Here is a 12,049-nt window from a genome sequence, read left to right on the forward strand (position 1 = left end):
GGGTATTTCCATTGCTCAGAGAAAGGTGTTGCGCTCTCCAAAAGTTAAACATTAACAAAAGAAAACAAAGTATTAAAAAAATAACTCAGAATGATAGATACTTAGAAGGTCAGTTGTTTTCTAAGGAAAGGGGAGTGCAGACCAGGGCTTTCCTGTATAACCTTGGGTAGGTTATGTAAACTTCTTTGAAACTCTGTCCTAGATCTTTGGACCAAAGATCTCTAAGGTTCTTTCATCTCTAAAATTCTATAGTTCCATGATTACGTTGTTTGACATAGGCCATTCTGTTGATTTCCTAGTCTCCAGGAGAGAGGTTAACTAATCCTTGCGAGTGGAATTGACTAACTTGGCGAATTATCAACGCAGAGGTGGGTGTACTTCACATTTACAAGATTTGGACATTAGAGATGTTTTTAGAAAATTTCCAAGAGCCTTTTCTCCGTTCTTTAACCTGGTTTTACAATTCTCTTGACTCTTTGGGATAGGCGAGCAGGAAGGATTTACGTTAGATTGGGATTGTTTACGTCACTAAACATTTCCCCTTTCCTTATTTTTGGACCAAAAAAAAAAAAAAAAAGCCAAGAAACAAATCCTAAAGGGATGGAAGGGGAAACTATGATTATGGGATCTCAAAAGGCCTGTAAAATCCTGCTTCCGCATTTTCATCCTTTCTTTGGGGGTTAGAATCTTTTTTTAAACATGTATTTTTGGCAGAGTGGACCTAGAGTGAGGCTCACAACAGCAGAGGGGGCGTTGACGGATGCTTCTTTTGCGAGAGGGCTGGCCTGAGGGATCTTCGGGTCGATCTACGCCCGCGCCAGGCGGGCTCCGAGCTCCAAGGGCGCGGCTGCGGGCGGGCGGGCCCGGGGAGGGGCTTCGTGAGGGCGCCGCGGCCCGAGCTGAGCGGGGCCGCCCGGGCTCGGCGCGCTGCGCGGTCGGGCGGGCGGTGGCGCTGCGGAGGCGGCGGCCGAGGCCGGCGAGCGCGGAGGAGGGGCCCGAGACTGGGGCGGCCGGCGGCAGCTGCCTCCGTGACGACTGCTGGCAGCGCGGCGACCCGAGAAGACCGAGCTGCGGGCCCGCCGTCGTCGCCGCGATCGGCTGCCTCCCTTCCCCTCCTCTCCCGGCGGGGGCCGCGGAATGGGCTCCAACCGCCGCGGGCCCCGCACCGCGCGCCGCCCGTAGGCCCCAGCAGTCGGAGGCCGGCCGGCCGGCCTCTCAGCCCTCCTCGCCGCAGCCAAGCCGTCCCCACCCCAGCTCCCCGGGAGGAAGATGAGGGAGACGGGCCCGGCGCTCAGCAGCCAGAGCAGCAGCAGCAGCGGTCGGGGGAGGGTGTCTCGCCGTTTCCTCTCAGCCGCCAGGACAAGATGGCAGCGGCCGCGGAGAGGGGCTGAGCCCGGGCTGGGTGGTGCCGCCTGCTGAAGCGCCTGGCTCCCCGTCCCCCGCACGGCCCCGCACCCCACCCCGGACATGCTCAGGGCTGCGGCCGCCCGAAGAGGGGAGAGCGCAGGCCTCTAGGAAGGTAAGGGAGCAGGGCCAGGGGCGCCCCCACCCCGGGGCGGGGCGACAGCTCCATTCGCGGGGCCTGCGGCCGGGGCCAGTTGGCTCCTCGGGATCCCCGCTTGGGCCGACCTCCCCGGGGCGGCCCGCACCCATCGCGCGTTCTGTACCCCCGTCTGCATCCCCCGCGCCCTCGAGCTCCGAGTGTCCGTCCGGGCCCCCGTCGGGCGACGGGTCCCGGCGTCGCCCCCGAGGCTGGGGCCGCTCCAGGCCCACGGCCGCCGGACGCGGGGCCGCGCGCGCGGGTGTTGCGCGCGGTGGCGCAGCCTCCGGGAAGCCGCGCTTGGGCCGGGCCGCTCCTAGCCGAGGTTGCGCAACGGCTCTTCCCGGCAACCGAAGTTTTGTTTAGTCCCACGGGGTGCCTCTTCCCTACCGCAGTCCTGGGCCGTCACTACGGAGATCTCTTGTCTTTCATTAAAGGGAACAAACACAAACACACGCACGCACGCAACTTGAGCGCCCCAGCCGATGGCTGCGTCCCTGGCTTTGTGGCCCAGTCACCAGCGTCGCCGAGCGGCGGGTTTGGAGGGTGTCAACTCTGGGGACGTGAGTGCGTGTGATTGTTGGGGAGGGGAAATGTGATCCACGGCTCGGCGTCCCCTGCCGCGGCCGGAGGAAGGCGTGGCGGCCGCGCGGCGGGGCTGTTGCCGGCTTCTCTCATTACGGTGGCGGCCGCCCGCTTCCCTTCGCCACGCTGGGAGAACTCACGGAAGGACTTGGGATGAGAATGCCTGTTTTGCTGTCGGGAGGGTGAAGGCTGTTTTAAAATGGTATGTGGCTCTCAGCGAAGCCTATTCTTTTCCAGTCTGATTTCTGCTTGAGGAATCGCGCTAAAGGGTGTGTGTGTAAATTACCTTGGACCTGTTACAAAGTGGTCATAACATGTTCAGTCCTTGAACCGTGTTTTCACAACCTCTTGCTACCCTGATAGAATTTATTTTTCCACTTGTCATATTTTGTTGCTTCTAATTATAAAGAGCTTCTATTAGCAACAGTGAAGCTTTTCAGATTATCGTCGTTTACAGGACAATCTCATGGTTAATTCTGTTGTCAACTTTGATGTTTCTCTGGTAACATTGCCGGAAAAGTAAGCTGCTAAACCAGTATGCGCTTGTGCTTATGTGTACCTTCTGGTTAGTAGTTTGGAGATAGGCTAAATTTTTTTTTTTTAATTTTTAGATACTTTCTTGTTATCTGTGGCTTTCGAAGTGGAAGTACTGTCCTTATATTTAAACCAATTTAGATTATTTCGAAGTTGTAATTGCTGGGCGCATTAAAATTTTAAGGGGCTCCCTTTTTGATCAAATTTTTGATGAAAACTTTTGTGTGGTATCGGTAGGTTTTGTTTGTTCCCAGCTAAAACATTTTCATCCTGCATTCTCGTTTAATTTTTTCAGAAGCTGGGCAAGCCTCACCATATGTTTGATAAGTCTAGATTCTGCTTATGTTTGCAAGTGCAGTGCTAATTTTATACAATGAGCCATGATAAGGTTTTGATAAGTCATGATTAAACTTAGTATTTAAGTAAACAAAATGTGATTGGCCTTTTTAGAAAAATAATTTTTATAGTTTTATGTGTAATCTTATGCCTTCATGCCACTTAACAGTAATTGAAATGTAACCAACCAAATAAAGTTATTTACTTTTAAATAAACAAGGTATTTCTTGGTATATTTATGGATTCATAAAGTGGAGGGAACTCTTATTTATGAAATATAATGCTTAACCTGAGGTTTTTTTTTTTAGTTTTTGAAATTTGTTTTTAATTTGTGTTAAGGTAGAGGTGCGTTGAAATATTTGAGATTTTGGATTTTTTTTCTTTTTTTGTCGCTATGGGAAAATTGAATAACAATTTGTTCCTTAATCTTTTTTTACTACTCTAAGGAAAATATTTTCTAAAAAAAATTCTTAGATTAACACTGTTTTAAAAAGGTAAGACGAGCTTGAAATCTAGAACAGAACCAGCCATTAAATGTTTCAAATTTATATTTGGAGATTGCTGACTACAGTATCTAAACATACATATTAGGCAAGCAGATCATAACATGGTGAGCCAGTCTTAGTTTATTGTCATAATACCTTTTCCATTGAACTAGTCATTATCTTGCTTGTAAACTAGTCATTGGCTTCTGGGCATGTAGTTTTAGAGTCACATAAAAGTGGATGGTTTTTATGAGATAATTCTTCTTGTAAACATGCTTGAAAAGAAGCTTCAGATCAAACTATTTTAATTTTTTGGATGCCCTGTCATGGGATACCATAAAATAAGGTGCAAATTACAGAGGTAGCTAGTATGGTAGGGCACATAAGTGTTTAATGCAAGGTATTGAAAGCCTTTTTTTCCCTCTTGCAACTTAAAATAGCAACAGCTGTCAAATCAACAACTGTCAAGGATTTTTTTTGTTGAGGTTTTGTTTTCAATATTTGATACATGAGCAATGAAGGCTTCTGTATATGGAAGGGAATAAAGGGGAAATAAATTTCAGAATGCTGAAATACTGTTTCCCAGACCTGTTTCATATTCATGTTTGTTTGCACGTCATTTTCTGTTTGAATGTTAGAATGATTTATTCTGGTAACTTTTGAAGTTAACTTTATTTTGTTAGGTAAGAAGAGTTAACCTAATAATGCTGTTCCCATTGCAGCAGTTCATCAAGGGTAATGATATGGTAGGTTAGAATTGCATTATTGGTGGTTAATTCAAAGGCATGAGAAATGTAGTTTCCATTGCAACTTAACATTTGAGTTTGGAGATGAAAGGATGTCATAGCAATATTTAGATTTAAGAGTGTTCTAAGGAACTTTGAAATTCTCTATATTTAAAATAATCCCGCTAGAGTTATTCTTAACTATTAGAGGACACAATAACTTGCTGTGTGATTATATTGTTGCCGCCAAAAGAAATGTTCATGTAAGATTTCTGGGTTTGCAGCTGTTGTAGTTTTCTTAGTGTCTGAAGTTGAGACTTTGGCGTGGTATGTTTAAATTCAGTGTGGAAGTTATTTCTAGACAGGCTACTAGAACTTTGTCAAAATGGAGGAATCCATCATTGTGTTTTCTTGCTTTTTTAAAGTTGTCTCTTTTGCCCCACACAACTTGTTGAAAGCTTTGTCATAGGTAACCCTTTCTACATGATATAAATAAGTCTAAAGAAATTATTTTAAATGTCCTTACTTGTTCTGGATCCAGGTGCTTAAAAAGTATATTCTGTTTAGTACCGTTAAGCGCTTAACATAAGTTTAATAGGGGTACGTATGTGGAGTAGAAGATTTGAATCAATAATTTTTAGGATATCCAGAGCACTTATATGTGCCTGACTTAAGAAAATACGGGTCACTTCTCTTGGTTGGCTTGGTGGCATTAAGAGTGAGTTGGGGGGAAATACCTTAATATTAGTGTGCAGCTTCTGTAGTTTTGTCATAGCTGTTGTTTTGGACCTCATCTTAGTCACTGTTAGGACCAAGCTAGAGTAGATATGGAGGATGTATGTTATACATTTTACCTAAATGTTTGTCACATTAGACCTTGACCTATTTAGCAGTTCAGCCTATTCTCCTCAGTTGATACTTGGGCCATATGTCACTACACAAAGTCAACATATTGCCTTGATTCTGAGGCACACCACTGTTATGCTAGGGACCTAGAGCCTCTTGTGTGGAAATTAAAAGAATTGGATGAATATTGAAAATACTGTATTTTTAATTTCTAGGGTGGCGTTTGCAGTTTGAGACAGTTAAGTCATTAAAACTGATTTACTTTTTCTTTTATATTTAGTAGTTAATGTGAAATCAGTACTTTAGAAAGCTGTCTTTTTCCAACAGAAAGGCTTTGAAATGAAACAAACCAAGGACAATATTTTTTTTCCCTTAAATGTATTTTGGTACTTTGACCCAAACAATGTCTCTAATATTTTTAAAAGTGAGAATTTTTTCTTCCTTCGATAGTGGGTCAAGTAAGGTAGAGGAAGCTGGGTCATAATGGGGGTGGGGAGAGATTGGTTTAATTAAACGTGGGAGGCTTAGAAATCTGTTTTGACTTAAATGTTGCAGGTTGTTAGAGACCAGAACCAAAGTTCACTTAGTTATAAAGTCAATTAAATATTGTGCTAGCTTGGGGAACAGATTAAGAATATGCTGTGATGCCTGCTAAATGATCAGGGTTTTTTTTTCTTATTTTTTTTCTTTTAATTTAATCTTTTTTTTTTAAATGATCAGTCTCGTGAAATATCTATTTATCGTCATTGACCAGTTTTTAAAAGTCCTCTCCTCCCTTGTTTCCCTTCCTCTTTGTGTTTTTTTTTCAATCTAAAAGACTTTTTTTCTTGATGTAGAATTTCCGGAAGATAAACTTTCTATCCAATTAAAATAAATCTTATGTTATAGGCCTAACTTGAAATCAGAAGTGTGAAAAGCATAGCACATATTATTGCCATTAAAATGAGTTTGGTTTATAGGAATAATTTTTTTGTTTGTTTTTGGAGATCCTTAATAAAACTAAGGTGAACATAATAAGTCAATCTAGGTTTTTAAAATTGAATTAAATTGAATTAAAACCCGGACTTTTCGGATATTGATCACATAGTCCATTTTTACCTTCTGATATAAACATCTCCTTTTAAAGAGTAGATTTACTTATACATTTACAGTTGCATTTTCTGTGCTGCTTTGTCATTTTTTTAAACAAAAAGATTACACCTAAGAGAAGTAGAGACTTAGAGAAGAATAATAAAGGGAAATGTAGTACTTCACTCCTTTGAGCTGTACTTTTTTCTTTAGGTAAGGATCTAAATTGTGAAAGACCCGATCCTTTAAGTCTTGGGTTACATTGAAAAAGAATTGACAGAGTGGTCAGATAAATTCTTTATTTTGCTTAATTGTTAATGCTGAAGCGCCTTTTCTAATTGGGAAAAAAATTATTTAGATTTGATAGGTATTGAAATAATCAGACGAACAGAATATGAGTCACTCCCACCCTCTTTAAAATTTTGTAGCCATTTATTTTAAATTTTATTTGATTACCTATAGCTTACCAAGAAAATTGTCTTTAAGATTTGATAGAAAATATGAAACTTGGCTATATTTGACTAGCCAATTATTCCAGCTTAGAAGTTTTTAAGAAAGTATTTGATTTACTAAAAACCATTTATATTAAGTTCAAATTCTTCTACTTCCCCTTACTTAGTTGCAGATTATTCATAAAGTACTTTACAGTTGTAAAAAGATAAAGTAGTAACAATTGCAGAAAATAATTGACTTAGAAAATGTTTCCTAACCTATAAAGCAGTTATTTAAAGGCTAAAAACTTCATTTGCATGTATTTTGACTGTGTTATCTGTTTAATAATACAAGAGTCCTGTGGGTTTGGTAAACTATACGACTTTAGATATAATGCTACAGTCTTAAATAGTTAATAAGTTAGATAAAGTGATAACATATTGAAAATTGAACCTGACTTTCTAGAGATACATTTTGTAACATATAATTTAAACTAATACTTCCGAGGGGTTAAATATGTAATTTATTACAACTTCTATTGAGATCATGTAGGTAGGGTATGGTGACAAAGTCACAATGAAAATTACAGGTTATATGCTTATATAACCTATAGCTATGATGCTATGCTACTTTACATTCTCAAAACAAAATCATGATTTTGGGGAACTTATAATCGGTTTCAGTGGAGACAATACAAACATCTGTAGCATATTAGTTGTAGTTTTGTATTTTTTAGTCAGATAAGAATAGTATCGGCTTAAAAATAATAGATTTTTAATCTATTTAGCATTTAAAAATTTTTTTTCTAGCTGGATCACAGACTGACTAAGTAAATGAAAAAATTTTATAACAGGTAAAACAATGATAAAATATTTATATGAAAACTTTTATCTAATACATATTTGAGTGTCCACCAAGTGCAAAGTTCTGTGCTGTTAATGAAGAGAACCAGACATGGTCTCTGCTTTGAGCAAGTAGTAGGTGAAATTAACTAAGCACTGTAAATGTTCTTTTATATTTGTGTATGTATTTCTGAGTCGGAAAACACTCCTTGAGAAAAAGAATGATTTAAATATAGCACATTCACATTTCTTGAGACTGTTCATTTCATTTTGTCAAATATGACATATTTAAATGATATTAAAACTATCAGAAACAGTTCAGTTTCTTAAGTTGTGTGTTAACATTCCCTGCTCTTTTGAAGCCCCCCAAAATCATTTAAAAATATGAATTACAATTCTATGAATTTTATTTTGGTGATAAGCCTTTCTATCAAGTTTAATAGTCTAATGGCCTTATAAAGACATATGTCGTATGTTTATTTAAATCAAGGAGAAGGTGATATTTCTTATATGTAGTTAATTCAGTTCTCATGGTTTTTCTTTTGGATATGCACAATACTTACATTGAGAAAATCTAAATAGGTTTGCCTTTTTAAACTATATTATTACTTTTCTTCCAAATTTGGGATGCAGAGCTCTCCAAACCCAATTCCTTGAATTTTTTTTTTTTTTTAATTATATTTGATTGCAGCACCTGGTATTCCCAGTTGGTCTCCCATCCAAGTACTAACCAGGCCTGACCCTTTTTAGCTTTCAAGATCAGATGGGATTGGGCTTATTCAGGGTGGCATGGCCATAGACTCCAAAACTAATTCCTATGCCAACTTGTGGAAAGAAAATAGAAAGGGAAAAAATTGGGTATAGACAGAATTCAATTTTAAGGTACTTCTAAGAATATTGAAATTGCTAGCTGTAACTTATTTGAAACCACTATACAGAAGGGATGTTGTATAGCATCTTTATTGAATAGCATGACAGGTCCCTGACCAAGAAGCACTTGTGAATGTGCCATGTATACATTTGACTTCTCAAAACCTACTCTACCCCTCACCTGTTTTACTTCTAGCAGATGAGTCTGTTTCCTACGTAGAGGTCAGTGGGCATGAACTTCCTTCAGATTTCCAATTCTCTACCTTTGAATATAACTTCTACCAGTACATACTGTTTTCACTGCTCTCAAGGAAAGAAACATCTCCTTCTCTCCAGAATTATTCCCCTGTTCTCCGTTGTGGATTTCATCTTGGAGTGTATATTTTAGTATCTTGAGCCTGTCCAATAACTTTGAATTCCCTTTTTCTCACGGCCCTTTTTTCCTCCAGCTTTTTAAAATGGTCAAGTATCTGAGATCTTAAGGGACCATCTTTTATTGTGCCTCCTCAAGTCTATGGATCTATCTTTCCTTTTATATTTCTTCCAAACTTTTTTATTTATTTTTTTAATTTTTTTTAAGCAGTGTAGATTTTTATTCTGGATCAGTATTCAGCAGAAAGAGTTCACTTATATTGGTGAAGAGACTAAAGTGTAGTCTCGGTCTCCACATGTAGTCTTCCAAACTTAAGTGTGTATTGTAGCCTCTATTTGAATTTCTATTCACTTCTTAGCCCTTGGCAATATTACTCTGTCCAAGCCACTCTAATGAAATTACTCCTGAGTTCTCCAGTAGTTTTCTTTTATTCAGAGCTTATGTATTTCTCTAGATGATTGCGTCCATAGTATACCCTACTCAATTCTGAGCTTTAGTCCATCTTTTGGACTGTCTATTGATCTCATTATTTTTCCCCCCACAGGTAGCTCAAACTGAATCGATTATCTTATTTCCAAATTTATTCCTTTTTCTGTATTTCCTCTTTGGTATCCTCACTCATTTTTTTTTTTTTTAAATTTATTATTTATGCCTACGGCACCTGGGCTTCCTAGGTGGTCTCCAGTCCAAGTACTAACCAGGACTGACCCTGCTTAGCTTCTGAGATCAGTCAGGATCGGGCTCGTTCAGGGTGGCATGGGGCCGTAGACCATGGACCGTGGCTCCACTGGGGCGCGAACCCAGGACCTTCTGTGTGTAAAGCAGATGTGCTAATCACTACACTAGGGAACCAGGTCCTTATCACTCATTTCTATTGCTGTTTGTGTGTGAAACTTTAAATCTTAAAGTATGTTTTATGGAATGTACATTTTAAAAAACAGCTTAGTAAGTTTGACTCCTGCAAGGTTTCTGTGAATAGAATTTTAAGTGTTAACATTGTTATATAACTATTAGCAGATTCATTGTGTAATATGTAATCATTTTATATCTATTTTATATGTTCTATTTAGCTTCTTATACAAATGCCTGAAAAATGGCATGAGGTCAGTTTTGGCCCACAAGAAGTTTTTAGCTATTATCTGACAATAAATTTCTCATCAGTAAACTGTAATTACTTTGTGGCCATTTTTAGTCAAATGATTTAGTGTACTTTTCTTTATTTCATAGGATCAATAGTTAGCTTTAATTTTGAACTTAAGATGTGTTAGCATTTACTTACTTACGCAGCTTCAAACTGAATTATACTTTCTTAACCACTTTTTAATTTTTTTATTTGTTGATGGCATTTAAAAAAATCTTCAGTCAGATAAAGATAAGTTTTCTTATTATAGTCTGATACAGATAATTTTGTAGTATCACATATGACAGGGTGGCTTTTTACACTAATGTAAAATTTTTTTTAGTGTTTCAATGAGGCTTGTAGAAGAAAGAAATATATTTATGTAACCCTTGCAAAGTCCACATAAGTCTGCAGTTTTAGTTCACAACTTATTACAAGCAGCCCAACAATGTGTCACTTTAAAAGTTAATGATTAGAGGGAGTCAGAGTCAAACAGAAGCAGTTCTAATAGACTTCTGAGGGTTTGGTGACCTTTCTTTGAGAGTACTCTTGAGAAGTTGCTTGTTTTCTTTCCTCTTTAGGTCTTTATGAATTACATTGCTTTTTAGTTTTTTTCTGGCTTTCTTAAAGATAACTTCTAAATCTCTGCCCTGTCCCCTTCCTCAAATGTACTACGAGAATAAGAAAGAGATCTTTTTTCCTTAATATATTCTCTTCTGTTCCTTATTGTTTTTGACTTGCAACCATGTTTTCCTGAAGCAGGATTTCCTGAAGCTGTGGTGAAAGATCATCTTCAGTTCACAAGATATCTATGACAATTAAGATTTGAAGCTTAAAAAAGTAGAGTTTCTACATTAGAAAGGTTTATGAAGACACTTCACTAAATTCCTAAAATAGAGCATTTCTATAAAATGCCATATCTGGCAACTAAAATGTGAGTAGAGAGAGAACATAATTGTAGGGGAAAAAAACCCCTTTGAATTCAGCAGTATCAGGACCATATAGAATCTTAATAGAATTTGGAAAGAACAAGTAGTTGACTTTTTGGTCCAGTTTATGTTTTCAGGCCCTGAAATGTCTTTCGTAAAGATTTTTCAAAGCTAAAAGTACTGTAATCAATCTTATGCAACTGTAAATGTTTGGCTTCTCATCTCATATGAATGCAGAGCCGTTATTGGTATGAGTGTAGTGTTGGGGGGTAGCTATATTTTCACTTCACTGGTTTTTCAGACTTTGAATTCTTGTCATATACATTACTCTGGAGTGATAGTTCTCATTCAGTTATGAATGTTGAATGTTGTACTGTTGGAAATACAAAATGAGAATCTTGAAGTTGTTTAGGATAGCCTATAATTTTGAAAAGTTTTGTAGAACTTGACCTTTGATTCTATAAATGTTCATTTAGAACTAAATCGTTATCTCACAAAAATCTTATTTGTGTCAGAATATTATTCTTTTATATTGTTTTGTCAAAATGGACATTTGATCAAGTTATTCTAGGATTGGACTTCCTCTGCTGATTTGTTTCACTTAGGTTAGTAGGTGTTCTGGTAAGGATCATTTGACGTTTGCCTTCTTTGTCTTTAATATTTCACATTTATCTTTAATTGTTAGTTACATGATTTCATTAACCAATGTCACCATAAAAATAAATTAATTAGAAAAAGTTAGATGGATTTTTAAAATAAGAAATAAAAATTTCATGGTTTTTTGCAGGGACAGATTTTCAGTAAAGTAGAAAGTAAATCATTTGGCTATAAGGAAGAGAGTGCTTCAGATGAACTTTTTATTTTTAGTCAGCTTTTGCTGTCAGTATTTGTATTTCTGAGTTTTGATTTTATATAGCTTTAAAAAAAATCTAGAGAATTATATGCTTTAGTAAGAATAGTCCTTAAGTACTGTCTTTAATTAACTCTTCTTTAGCCTTTTAAAAATAAAGATTTGCATTGGCAGGGTGATTTCTAGCAGCTTTGAAATGTCCAACAGGTCATTTTCTGTTCCAAAAGTTAGAATGTTTTGCTAAGTCAGATGAAGCTTGTTATTTAACATGCTGATTTGTGTTATAGTCAACACATTCCTTAGATGCTTTGTTCACAATACAGCTGGAAAATACCCAAGACTTTAGTGTTTTCAAATAAATGTTTTGTAGGCACCTCAGACCCAGGTTTATTTTATGAAGTTTTACAATATGTGGTGGTTCATTTATGTGAAAATGTTTCTTATGTGAAATGTTTTAGTATAAATAATTTCCTGGATAGAATACTGGTAAAACAACCTGTTAATGATACAAGTA

The 12,049-nt window shown here is 38.1% G+C and overlaps 1 protein-coding gene and 1 pseudogene across 6 annotated transcripts in view; one reads left to right on the top strand and one right to left on the bottom strand.

Annotated features, from left to right (window-relative positions):
- Positions 1-958: 958 nt before the first annotated feature.
- Positions 959-12,049, top strand: part of HIPK3 (homeodomain interacting protein kinase 3) — a 79,738-nt gene continuing 68,647 nt past the window's right edge. For 2 of the 6 annotated variants that reach the window (XM_011356794.2, XM_011356798.2), the window contains exon 1: positions 959-1,519. The gene's annotated coding sequence lies outside the window, so the exon portion shown is untranslated. Of the gene's footprint in view, positions 1,520-1,972; positions 2,328-12,049 lie in introns of those variants that run through there. The other 4 variants (XM_011356793.2, XM_011356797.2, XM_023528658.1 and 1 more) reach the window with 3 other exon arrangements.
- Positions 8,076-8,194, bottom strand: LOC111737870 (annotated as a pseudogene).

This window comes from Pteropus vampyrus, unplaced genomic scaffold (assembly GCF_000151845.1).
Source record: "Pteropus vampyrus isolate Shadow unplaced genomic scaffold, Pvam_2.0 Scaffold31, whole genome shotgun sequence".
In the NCBI taxonomy this organism is placed as follows: domain Eukaryota; kingdom Metazoa; phylum Chordata; class Mammalia; order Chiroptera; family Pteropodidae; genus Pteropus; species Pteropus vampyrus.